The sequence below is a fragment of the Ambystoma mexicanum genome, chromosome 2p, assembly GCF_040938575.1.
Source record: "Ambystoma mexicanum isolate Mex_15411 chromosome 2p, UKY_AmexF1_1, whole genome shotgun sequence".
NCBI lineage: Eukaryota > Metazoa > Chordata > Amphibia > Caudata > Ambystomatidae > Ambystoma > Ambystoma mexicanum.
Genome location: NC_090923.1, coordinates 898,686,497 through 898,698,940, shown reverse-complemented (window position 1 = coordinate 898,698,940; position 12,444 = coordinate 898,686,497).

The following is a 12,444-nucleotide window of genomic DNA, read 5'->3' as shown; positions in this document are numbered from 1 at the left end:
AACTAAACCAAACAGGTGAAGGTCCTCATGCTATTGCTGATTTAAGTAATTGTGATTTAGGTTTCCACCAACACTGGTCCCAATCCCAAATCACTGTCAGGCTGCACCGTGCTTCTGATAATTTCACTGCAGTGCCAGGTCCCGCCTGCTTTCATAATGCTGACATCATGAACAGCGGTCATGACATGCTGCAGCCCCCCTTTAAACTGGCAGTTCATTGTCCCAGCACTTATGCTGCCCCCTTTTATTCCAGCGCCATTCAGGGAGGACATTTAATCAAAATACCAGGGGTAGCGGAAGTGAAATCACACGACCCTTGACCTCTGATGACAACACAGAAAGTGATGTCATTTGACTCCATCCCAACGTGACTTCACGGGAAGCGATGAAACCCAACCTTTCACCCCATGACAAAACAGGAAGTGGCATCACATAGCAGTGTTCCTAAGTACACTACGATAAATACGGTTACGATATCTCTGTAATGTGATATACATTTCATACAAGAACGAATTACCATGTGTATTGTTAATATCAGTGTGTATAGGCCCATATTACCAAATTATTGTGATTGCAAGCAGACGTCCAAGGCCAAATGATAATGATGTGTTATTATATAGCTCTTACGATTAAGCACTTTATAGAGAACAAATATACATACAATATCACCCAACCTGTGTTGGTATTCATTTATAGACCTCAGAAGGATGAAAGACTGAGTTGGTGTTACCGGAATTTGAACCTGCAACCTGCAGATCACACACACATTGCAGCAGCGAGCGAGCAACCCACTGCGCTATCTTATCAGCTATAGTAAAATGAGCAATACATGTCTGAATGTTCTCAAAGTCAGAAAGCAAATTACACTCTGTAGTGGATATCAATAAACTGCTAACAGATTTACCAGCAGGCCAGTTCATCTGCAGGTCTGGTGCAAAGTTGGTCACATGTCAACCCTGCTTTGGTCACATGTCAACACAAGTTACCTGAAATGGTTCATGCTCAGAGGATGGCAAAATACATACCATTGCGAGGGTTGATAACCCTGTATCAAAGAATTTAGAGTAGCGCAGGGAAAGCAGCGCACTCACACGGCATACCGTACTCTGGGCACTCGTTACCTTATACATGCAAACCAACATCCTGAACAGCATGCCATGGAAATAGGAAAGATAGACGTATTACAACAAAACATTAATTGTGGCACAATGAAATCAAGGTCCACTTGACCACTTGATGTGCCATGGTCAAACATTTCTACACTGTAGACAAGCTGTTAGGCACAAGGACTTTGTGAAGTGACCGAGGACACCGAGATGGAACGTCTTGTGATGATCCCAACAGAGACAACGGCAGAAAAAACATGGCATAACAGCAACTTGAGAAAAGCAAACTACATATAGTTTTTGTCTGCATTGTGAATTTGAGATGTTTAAGAACAGACTAAATCAGACTAAATCAGTGACTCACCTCCTGCAGTGTGCCTAAAATAAACCCTTAACGAGTCAAGAAAATATTGTATAGAATTCCAGAAAGACTATTTGTTATTCCTATTCTTTCTGATTTAGGGTCACTGCTCAAAGTGTTAACCCCCTGTGTTTTTAAGAGGCCTGAACAACAAGACCAGCCATTCCAGAAACAAAGCCACATGGTGGTGGCCAGAGCCCAGGAGGGCCATTAAAAAAAATGACATCCGGGCACCATTGCAAGGCAACATTTTTCACAGCATTTCTCTGGCTGATACAGGCAATAATCTCTTCACTGATAGGGCATTCAAGCCTCCTCCCGTTCCAGATATATTCCTCACCAGTCTCCCAAAAGCATGAGCCCTATCACCAGCTGGGAAATATGGTGCAGTGAGACCACTCTTTACAGAGCACACCACACGATCAATTTAAAGACCGCACTCTTCATCACTGCTGTTGTAATATTGCAGATTCTCAGCTCTTAGGCAGAAAAATATGTGCTTTCTAGCTGCTGCTATTCAACTTTTCATGATCAAGAGCTGCTGCACTCAGGCTCCTCTTCACCCTACGACGCACTGCTTAATCTACATATTCATATGAGAAATATTAAATACACATATAAATTAGAGATAACTATGACATCACTAGAGGAAGCGTGGTAACTTTGCCTCTGGTGGTAAGTGGTAAAATACCTCAGGTTGCAGATTCCTCACATGTGGCTGCTGGTTCACTGCTTAATTGCTGCTAGTGATGAATGACTGCTGGTGGTAAAGCAGAGTAGAGGTGTTGCTGGGTCGATCTGGGGGGTTGGGCTATAGCCCTGGGTCTTTTGCTTGTATACCTGGATAGAAACTCAGGGGCAACAACCAAAAAGCTACCTAGCCCCGAGTCCCAGCAGTCCTGACATTAGCGTAGCCCCAGATCTTTTCCAGACCTAGCAACACCCCTGATAGCAGAGCCACCAATAGTTATCAAAATGCTGATCATTTCCCTAAAAAATAAGATCAGCTCAGAGCTAGTCCTAAAAAAGTCTGTTACCAGTTAATAACTGGTGCAATGCAAAGTGCGTGCCATGTGTTCTCACATTACACACATGTATTCATGGTGAAGTTATTTTTAGGCACAGGCAACACCCAATTCCCAGATATGAACATTACTATTTGCTAGTAGTATTTTACAGTTATGATATGACATGATATCTCCCTTATAACGCGCCTGTACTCAAGTTGAATTACCGATGGCAGTAAATGTTTACCAACAGCAGAATTCATGGCGTTGTCATCAACGTTGAATTGACCACTGGCGGTGATTCGACTGTATTGCTATTTGTCGTACAGGATCAGAGACCAAAATGTAACTTTTGTTATCCGCAGCCGAGCAGTATTTGAAGGATGAGGCCCTAGAATCTATTCAACCAACATTTACCGATGAGCCCCCCAATTAATGTCTACCCCTCTGTCCCTCCGATGTTCTCTCTCTGACTTCTACTCCCCTCCACTCTAGCAACAGGGAGGGGAGTCCATTTTTGTTGTGAGGAGCATCAGTAAAATTTTAGAATTTACTACCACTTTTACTGATCCGCCTCATGCTCTTGCGAACGTGCGGTGGAGTTGGGGAGCGGGGCGCACACACCCTGTCTACCTCCATTTTCCGCTCAGGAACACAAATGCATCTGGTTTGACACCTGCATGGATTTGCATGCTGATGTAAATGCTATAGATGCCTATGGATTCCGCTTCAAATAACCACCTGGTAAAAGCAGGTAGATTCCACAGGAATTCATTGTAAATGAGGCATTCACACTATTCCAGCAAGGTATTGGAAAAGGGAAGAGCAAAGGTGATTTTGCCTATATTTTAATAGTCACTTTTTCCACTATTTGGTGAAAAAGATGAACATTACACACTGGGGAACATTTGGAATTTCGGTGCAAACTGACGCTTTCCCCTCCATAAAATGTGCATTTCTAACAAACGCGACCTCGGGGTGTTTAAAGATATGGGTGAATTTTGAATGACTAGCTGCAAATATTGGTGTTTTGGAATTATGTTTTTTACATAGTTTGATGCGATGCTGCGCAAGATCAGAAAGTGTTCTTCTATGAAGGATAAACACTTTCCTTAAAAACACCATAATATGTTAAAGTGATAATGTAGCTGTCTGGAATCAAAGTCACAACTTTTTCATGTGCTTGACAGCAGCCTTAGCAACCATAAGAAATGCAGAGAAGGCACTGTGAGGGGATTCTCCTTTCAAAAACACCACTTTAGCACGTCAAAAAGAGGAGTTATGCCACCTGTGAGGTTCCGTTACACAATGTTGCACACTTTTTCCCTTTATAAAAATAGCATTTCCTAGACTGCAGCAAGCTTAAGAAAACTTTCTTGAAACATAAAATGGCAGTCTTTCAGGAAATGCTTGTAGTACAACTGGTACACGGTTCTTTCTAAACGATAGATTTAAGCAGCTTTTGCTGCAGGAAAGTATATTCCCCTTTCAATATTTCCACCCACCTCGGAATGGTGGTGCAGGAAACTGGTGGGAGAATGTCGGCTTTTCACACAAGATTTCGAACGAGCACAGAATCAGGCCCTTAACTGATTGCTTTTGTGTTAATGAAAGAGTACACCACACCTAGAATTATTCTCTTTATTTTAACCACATTCCAAAAATCTAGTTTCGGTTGAATGTTGCCTTATTCCCAGTCAGTCCTGATCTGATGTGATACACTTGACCCTCAGAAAATGCGAGAATGGCATGCCTTTCTTGAAGTCTTGGGGCTAGTGGCTTCATGCCAGCACATTCTTGTTCTGTTGTTAGGCTTTTGGCAAACAGAATTCACTGCTGGTGTAGTAACCAAAAGCAGCCCTGTAAGCCTACTTTATATCACTCCATCCTTGTGGCCCCACCAACTGAAAGGTATTTTGGGCAAGGATGCATGGATGTCATTTAGGGGTTGCCGGGGTCACAACTGCTAACCCTGAGGTCTCCCTTGCAAGCGCTGTGGTTTCCCTTGCTAGCTCTAAAAAAAATTCAAAACAAAATGTTTTTTTAAAATGTGTTTTTTTTACATTGAGGCGTATCAGCTGTGGCCAGAAGCATGTGGCTCTTTGTCTCTGGAGTGGCTGCTTTTCTGATGGCTATTGCGGTAAGATAGCTCAGTGGTTTGAGCAATGGCTGCTGTAATGTGTATGTGATCTGCAGGTTGCAGTTTCGACTCCCAGCAAGGTCAACTCCGCCTTTCATCCTGCTGAGGTTCATAAATGAGTACCAACACAGTTGGGTGTTATTGTATGTATATTTGTTCCATATGAAGTGCTTAAGCGTAAGTGCTATACAATAACACATCATTATCGTTTGACCTTGGACGTCTGCTTTCATTCACAGTGATTTGGTAATATGGGTCTATATTGATTGATTGATTGATATTTTATTTCTATCGCGCTCGTACACAAGTGTTTCAGAGCGTGACATGGCAAGGGAGGGGAACAGGGGAGAACAAAACAGCGATCTTACTAGGCCCAGTGACATTGAGAACGTGCAAGTGCATGGGAGATGGGTGAGGGGGCAAGTGCATGGGAGAGGGGGAGGGGAAAAGTGCATGGAAGTGGGGAGAGGTGGAAAGTGCGAAGCAGAGGAGAAACAGATAAATAACAATAAATAAATAATAAAGGCAACAAACTGTGGTAATGCAGCCAGCAATTTGCAAGTGCTAGGTTTAAGGTAGCAGACAGGGTAGGTCTGATAAGTGCAGGAAGAAAAAGGGGGGGCTGTATGGGTACATATACAGACCCCAGTGGAAGGGGTGGCCTGGAGGCAGTGTGGGAGGGTGGCATGATGAGCAGGTACCTGGGCCCAAAAGACAGAGGGTGGCCAGGTGCACGGTGCCAAGAGAGAACAGATCAGCAGGGGAAAGGGGAAGCGAAGGCAGAAGAAAACAGGAAGGTCTTGAGGTGCTTCCGGAACTGGAGATGGTTCTCCTCAAGTTTTAGAGTGGTAGAGAGGCTGTTCCAGAGGGAGGCCCCTGCCGAAGACAGAGATCTACCCCCAGCTTGTTTCTTAGAAAAATGACTGACCCTGAGTGAGTTGGAGGTAGAGGAGCGAAGAGCTCGAGAGGGGAGGTATTTGCGGAGGGATAGCTGAAGGTATTTTGGAACCAGGCCCCAGAAAGCCTTACTGTCATGATCTCTGCTTCCAAGAGGTCAGGACTTGCCCAACTCCCTTGGAAGCAGACCCATAACCCAGGTTCCGAGCGCCAGCCGGTCCCAATTGGGACCTTTTGGACTCTGTCCTGGCGCCGGTGGCGCCAGGCTCATAAATGTGCCCAGTCCCAGCGCTGGAAGCGCCGAGCTCATAATGATTGGGTGGACTTACCTGCGGCAGACCATGCTGCTTACTTACCTGCCAGTTGAGCCTCTGATCCTCTTCTGTTCAGGACTACTTTTCCTGTTGGGTGGGGCAGGAGCCACTCCCTAGGTTCAGAACCCTGGAACTCTTCTGGAAAGCAGGGACTCTTTTCTTTCCTAGGCGTGGCTGTGGAAGGAGACACCTAAGCACTACAGGAGGCTATTTAAACCCCACCCGATGGATGAATCTTGCTTTGCGTTATTCTGCATCCTCTGCAGCAGAACGCTCATCGTGTCTTCTGCATCTGATCCTGGGCCTAAGGAAAAAGGCTTACCATCCTGAATCCAGTCTTCAGCAACACCTAGAAAGACAAGAAAGAACAGGTTAGCATTACAGTCTTCAGTGACAGCGCTCCTTTTACCTGATCCATCGGCTGTCATCAACGCCTCGTGCTGCATTCCGGCATCTGAAAGACAAAAGCTTACCAATTCTGCGCACGCTCCGGAGGCCTTCGGCGCTGCATCCCGCATCTGAAAGATAAAACAAGGTGCGTTTAAAGACTTTGGGGAACTTAAATACTCACGAGCCATTACTCCTTTCACATCTAACCCAGTGGGTATTCCGGCACCCTGCAGCCACTCCGAACTTATACCTGCAAAGGAAAAAGACAGTTAGAGCGCGCCGTGAAGCAGGCAGCAAGCGCTTACTTACGTGCTTCAAGGCGCTTCTATTCATCACACGGGCTCCATCTTCGCCATCGCCGGACCCTGCAAAAAACAAGATACAACAGTACTAAAGACTTTTAAAGACATTTGAATTACTCGAAACTTACCGTGCGTGAAGAAAACGACGGACAGCAGTCCTCTGAAGTCAAGAGGCCTGCTTCCCTTATCCAGTGAGGAAACTGGTTTCAGCACCCTGCTCCGAAGCAGATGGAGAGCACAGCGTTCACTTACCTAAGGTGAGCGCGTTAACCTTTGGGGTCCTACAGGAGAAAAGAAAGGGAAGAAGAGAGAGACATTCAATAACCCAGTTCATTAATCCCATATTTTCTATCTGCAGACACCTTACCCTTCAAGTCAGACATACAGTGCACAGGGGTCCAGCCCAAAGAGCCAGCCGTGTGTTACACATCACCTTAGAAGATACGGTATACGCCCAGTCAAGACCGGCGCCTCTACGGGAATCAGGTGAGCGTTACAGAACGCAAAGCCTACCACAAAACTCCCGTCCAGGCGCTATGGAAACCTCGGATACCGACCAGCTAGCCCAGTTGCTTGGGGAACTAAGGGCAGAAGTGCATGCAACCCATCAGGAAACCAACGCTCTAAAAAGGGAACTGATTATTTCCAAGGAGCGAACAGATGATCTCGCTAGGCAATTGCGACAGTCACAAGCCGGACAGACCCCGTTACCCGCATCTGGGGGAAATCTTCCTTCTACATCCTCTATGAGTCCAGTGCAGATCAACCTACCTGGGAATGTACCTCTGGCTCCGCCCGAACGATTTTCTGGTGACCCAAAGAGGTTTGCAGTATTTATCAATCAGTGTCGGTTGCATTTCTTATGCCGGCCAGCAGCATTTCCAACTGATCAGGCTAAAGTAGCTTTCGTGCTTTCGTACCTTAGTGGTAATGCGGCAGACTGGTCGATCCCTCTAGTAAATCAAGATGATCCGGTCCTTCATGATTTTCAAGCTTTTCAGCTCAGTATGGAAAAACTTTTCGCAAGACATTCACAGGGGCAGGCTTTGGACAATGAGCTTCTTTCGTTGCGACAAGGTAATCAAGACCTTTTGGCTTATATTGCATCTTTCAACAGACTGATAGTGGAAACTCAATGGCCTGAGGACAAAAGGATTACGCTGTTTTATAGAGGTCTACGTGGAGAGCTCAAAGATGTGTTAGCCCAAGTAGTGAATCCCCCACAAGATTGTTCGGACTATATAGATTTAGTTGTTCAAATAAATCACAGACTGCAGAACAGGAAGGCTGATCGTTCCAAGTTTGATGCTCGAGTATTTTCCAAATCGCCAACTCCTTCCAAAGGAGTAGACTCCGGGGAACCCATGCAAATAGGGGGCCAGAAAGGTCCTCTAACACAAAAGGAGCGGGAAAGAAGAAAACAGTTGCAATTATGCCTCTATTGCGGAAACTCAGGGCACTTTCTTCGAGACTGTCCGGTGAAACCTGCCAAGAAGGCAGTAGGAGCTGCAGTTACCAAAGTTTCAAACTCTGAGCAGGGAAACGACCTCGCCCGACAAGAATAGAGGTCCTCTTGCCGAGCGTGAAAACCAGTTCCGTGACCTCGCATTTCGTGATACCTATGGTCCTCATTAGCCCTGATAATCCGGATCGATTACATGCAATTGAAGCTTACGTCGACAGCGGTGCCATCGGCAATTATGTGGATCATGCAATGGTTTTGAGGATGAATCTAACTCTTTGTCCCAAGGCTGTAAAGGACGTCATTACTACGGTGGATGGAACGGAGATAGCCTCCGGACCAGTAACGCATACCACTCAAGAAGTGACGCTCGTAAGTCAAGATGGACACCATGAGAAGATCGTGTTCGATGTGATCAAGGCCCCTCAGTTTCAGGTTATTCTAGGAATTCCTTGGTTAGAGAAACACAATCCTTTGATCGATTGGCGAGCAAGAACGGTCCAGTTTCCAGAATGTGTCTCTACTTGTCATCCTCCATCTGGTGTTGCACTGGCAGCTACTTCTTCAGAGACGACTCCTCAGTTACCTCCCGAATACCAAGAATACCAAGATGTTTTCCGGAAGGATCAGGCTAACTCTCTACCTCCTCATAGGTCTTATGACTGCCAGATAGACCTGATACCTGGATCTACTCCTCCTTGTAGTAGAATTTATGCACTCACCGAGCCTGAGAACCTTCACCTTCGTCAATACCTGGATCAATACCTGGCAAATGGGTTTATTCGTCCTTCCAAGTCCCCAGCTTCTTCAGCTTTGTTCTTCGTTCCAAAAAAGGAAGGAGACCTTAGAACTTGTATAGATTATCGCTCCCTGAACCAGATCACCGTCAAGAATAGATATCCGTTACCTTTGATCCCTGAACTCCTGGACCAGGTCAAAAAAGCATGCATATTTACAAAGTTGGACCTTAGAGGAGCCTACCATTTGGTTCGAATAAAGGAGGGCGATGAATGGAAGACGGCCTTCCGCACCAAATATGGGCTGTTTGAATATCAGGTCATGCCCTTTGGACTTTGCAATGCCCCGGCCGCCTTTCAATATTTTATGAACGATGTCCTCAGAGAGCTCATAGATGTGTGTGTTGTTGTTTACATTGACAACATCCTCGTTTATTCTTCATCGGAATCTGAACATCGGAAACACGTGAAAATGGTCCTCGAAAGATTGCGTCAACACAAACTTTTCGCTAAGTTGGAAAAATGTGTTTTCAACGTGACTGAAGTTGAATTCTTGGGATTCATATTATCACCTAGCGGAGTACGTATGGATTCAAAGAAGGTCGATGCAATTCTCAAATGGCCATCACCATCCTCCGTAAAAGGTGTGCAAAGCATGTTAGGCTTCGCTAACTTTTACCGTAGGTTTATCCCCGAATTTTCTCGAATAGTCCAGCCCATCACTGCCTTGTTAAAGAAAAACAAACGTTTTGAATGGTCTACCGAGGCGGAACAAGCTTTCCAGGATTTGAAGACTAAATTTATCTCTGCACCAATCTTAAAACACCCTCGCCCCGAACTCCCCTACATCGTGGAAACTGATGCTTCAAGCCTTGCCATGGGGGCAGTTCTATCACAAAAGGACCCGGTAACCAATCAGTTGCATCCTGTGGCATTTTGGTCCCGCAAATTCTCGCCTCCTGAAATCAATTACACGATTACTGACAAGGAGCTTCTGGCTATCAAGTCTGCTTTTAAGGCTTGGCGGCATTATCTGCTGGGGGCCCGACACACCGTTACTGTGATTACGGATCACCGAAACCTGCAATATTTGAAAACTGCAAAAGCCCAATCCTCTAGACAACTCCGTTGGGCATTATTCTTTGCCGAATTTGACTTTATAATTACCTATCGACCCGGTACAAAAAACGGTAAAGCCGATGCCCTTTCTCGAATGGGAGTGGAAGAACACTTGATCAACCCTAAACCTGTACCTATCATTCCCGAACAAAGAATCCTGGGTGTAATCGCCACACAATCCATAGAGGAAGTTAAGGATAAGGCCAGGCAACTTGTAACTCCAGCAGACATACAGAATTGGCATTTAAAGGGAAAGGACTTTGCAGTAAAGGACAACTTGTTATATTTCCAAGAACGATTATACCTGCCCAGCACAGATTTACAGAAAAAAGTAATCTCTTGTTATCACGATTCTTTAATGGAAGGACATCCCGGTATGACTAAGACTTCAGAAAAGATCAAGCGCTACTTCTGGTGGCCGTCTTGGAAAAAAGATATCAGAGACTTTATAATGTCCTGTGGAGTATGCGCCCAAAACAAGAGTCAAAAGGAAAGACCTGCAGGCCTCTTACGCCCTATTGACATCCCACCTCGCCCTTGGCATACGCTTTCTATGGACTTCATCACCGATCTACTTCCATGCTCCGGATACAATACGATTCTAGTAATCGTGGACTTATTCTCCAAGATGGCGCATTTCATTCCGCTCAAAGGCTTGCCAACAGCAGCAACTCTGGCCCGTGAATTTCTGGAAAACATCGTCCGACTGCACGGTTTTCCTTCGGTTCTAATATCGGATCGTGGTAGTCAATTTATTTCTCATTTTTGGCGAAGTTGCTGTCGGTCGGCTCAAATTGATGTGAGACTATCGACCAGTCACCACCCTCAGACCGACGGACAAACCGAGAGGACCAATCAAACTCTGGAACAGTATTTACGCTGCATGCTGCAACAAACTGAAAAAACTTGGAAAGACATCCTTTGGATAGCCGAATATGCCTACAATAACTCTGTCCATTTGGGAACTGGGAAAACCCCGTTTTTTCTTTTATACGGCAGTCACCCTCGAACCTCGAAGTTGGATCCCCTCCAAGATCTTGAAACACCAGCAGTAGAATACCTGCATGCTACAATCACCCAAGCCTTTAAGGAAGCTGTTTCTCACCTTCAAAGGGCTAAAGAACAATACAAGAAAGGAGCAGATCAACATCGGAAGGAAGCCGCTCAATATGAAGTAGGGGATCAAGTCTGGTTATCTACCAAATATTTACCTCTAAAAGGGCCACGTACATTCAACCCAAGATACCTTGGTCCCTATTCCATCACTACCATAGTAAACCCAGTAGCGGTCAAGTTGGACTTGCCCCCGCACATGAAGATTCATCCGGTCTTCCACGTCTCTCTATTAAAACCTGTGCAACCTCAAACCCGACTAACTAAATCTCCAAAACCTATCCTAGTTGATGGAGAACTCGAGTTTGAAGTCAAAAGCATTCTGGACTCCAAGATCTCCAAATCTAAACTATTCTACCTAATTGACTGGAAAGGCTACGGCCCCCAAGAGAGATCCTGGGAACCTGCTGAATATGTCCACGCTCCTCGCCTAATCAAAAAATTTCATCGAACATTTCCTGACAAACCCAAACCCCCGGAGAAGCCCGGTTTGGGAGGGGCCTTGAGGGGGGGTACTGTCATGATCTCTGCTTCCAAGAGGTCAGGACTTGCCCAACTCCCTTGGAAGCAGACCCATAACCCAGGTTCCGAGCGCCAGCCGGTCCCAATTGGGACCTTTTGGACTCTGTCCTGGCGCCGGTGGCGCCAGGCTCATAAATGTGCCCAGTCCCAGCGCTGGAAGCGCCGAGCTCATAATGATTGGGTGGACTTACCTGCGGCAGACCATGCTGCTTACTTACCTGCCAGTTGAGCCTCTGATCCTCTTCTGTTCAGGACTACTTTTCCTGTTGGGTGGGGCAGGAGCCACTCTTCTGGAAAGCAGGGACTCTTTTCTTTCCTAGGCGTGGCTGTGGAAGGAGACACCTAAGCACTACAGGAGGCTATTTAAACCCCACCCGATGGATGAATCTTGCTTTGCGTTATTCTGCATCCTCTGCAGCAGAACGCTCATCGTGTCTTCTGCATCTGATCCTGGGCCTAAGGAAAAAGGCTTACCATCCTGAATCCAGTCTTCAGCAACACCTACAAAGACAAGAAAGAACAGGTTAGCATTACAGTCTTCAGTGACAGCGCTCCTTTTACCTGATCCATCGGCTGTCATCAACGCCTCGTGCTGCATTCCGGCATCTGAAAGACAAAAGCTTACCAATTCTGCGCACGCTCCGGAGGCCTTCGGCGCTGCATCCCGCATCTGAAAGATAAAACAAGGTGCGTTTAAAGACTTTGGGGAACTTAAATACTCACGAGCCATTACTCCTTTCACATCTAACCCAGTGGGTATTCCGGCACCCTGCAGCCACTCCGAACTTATACCTGCAAAGGAAAAAGACAGTTAGAGCGCACCGTGAAGCAGGCAGCAAGCGCTTACTTACGTGCTTCAAGGCGCTTCTATTCATCACACGGGCTCCATCTTCGCCATCGCCGGACCCTGCAAAAAACAAGATACAACAGTACTAAAGACTTTTAAAGACATTTGAATTACTCGAAACTTACCG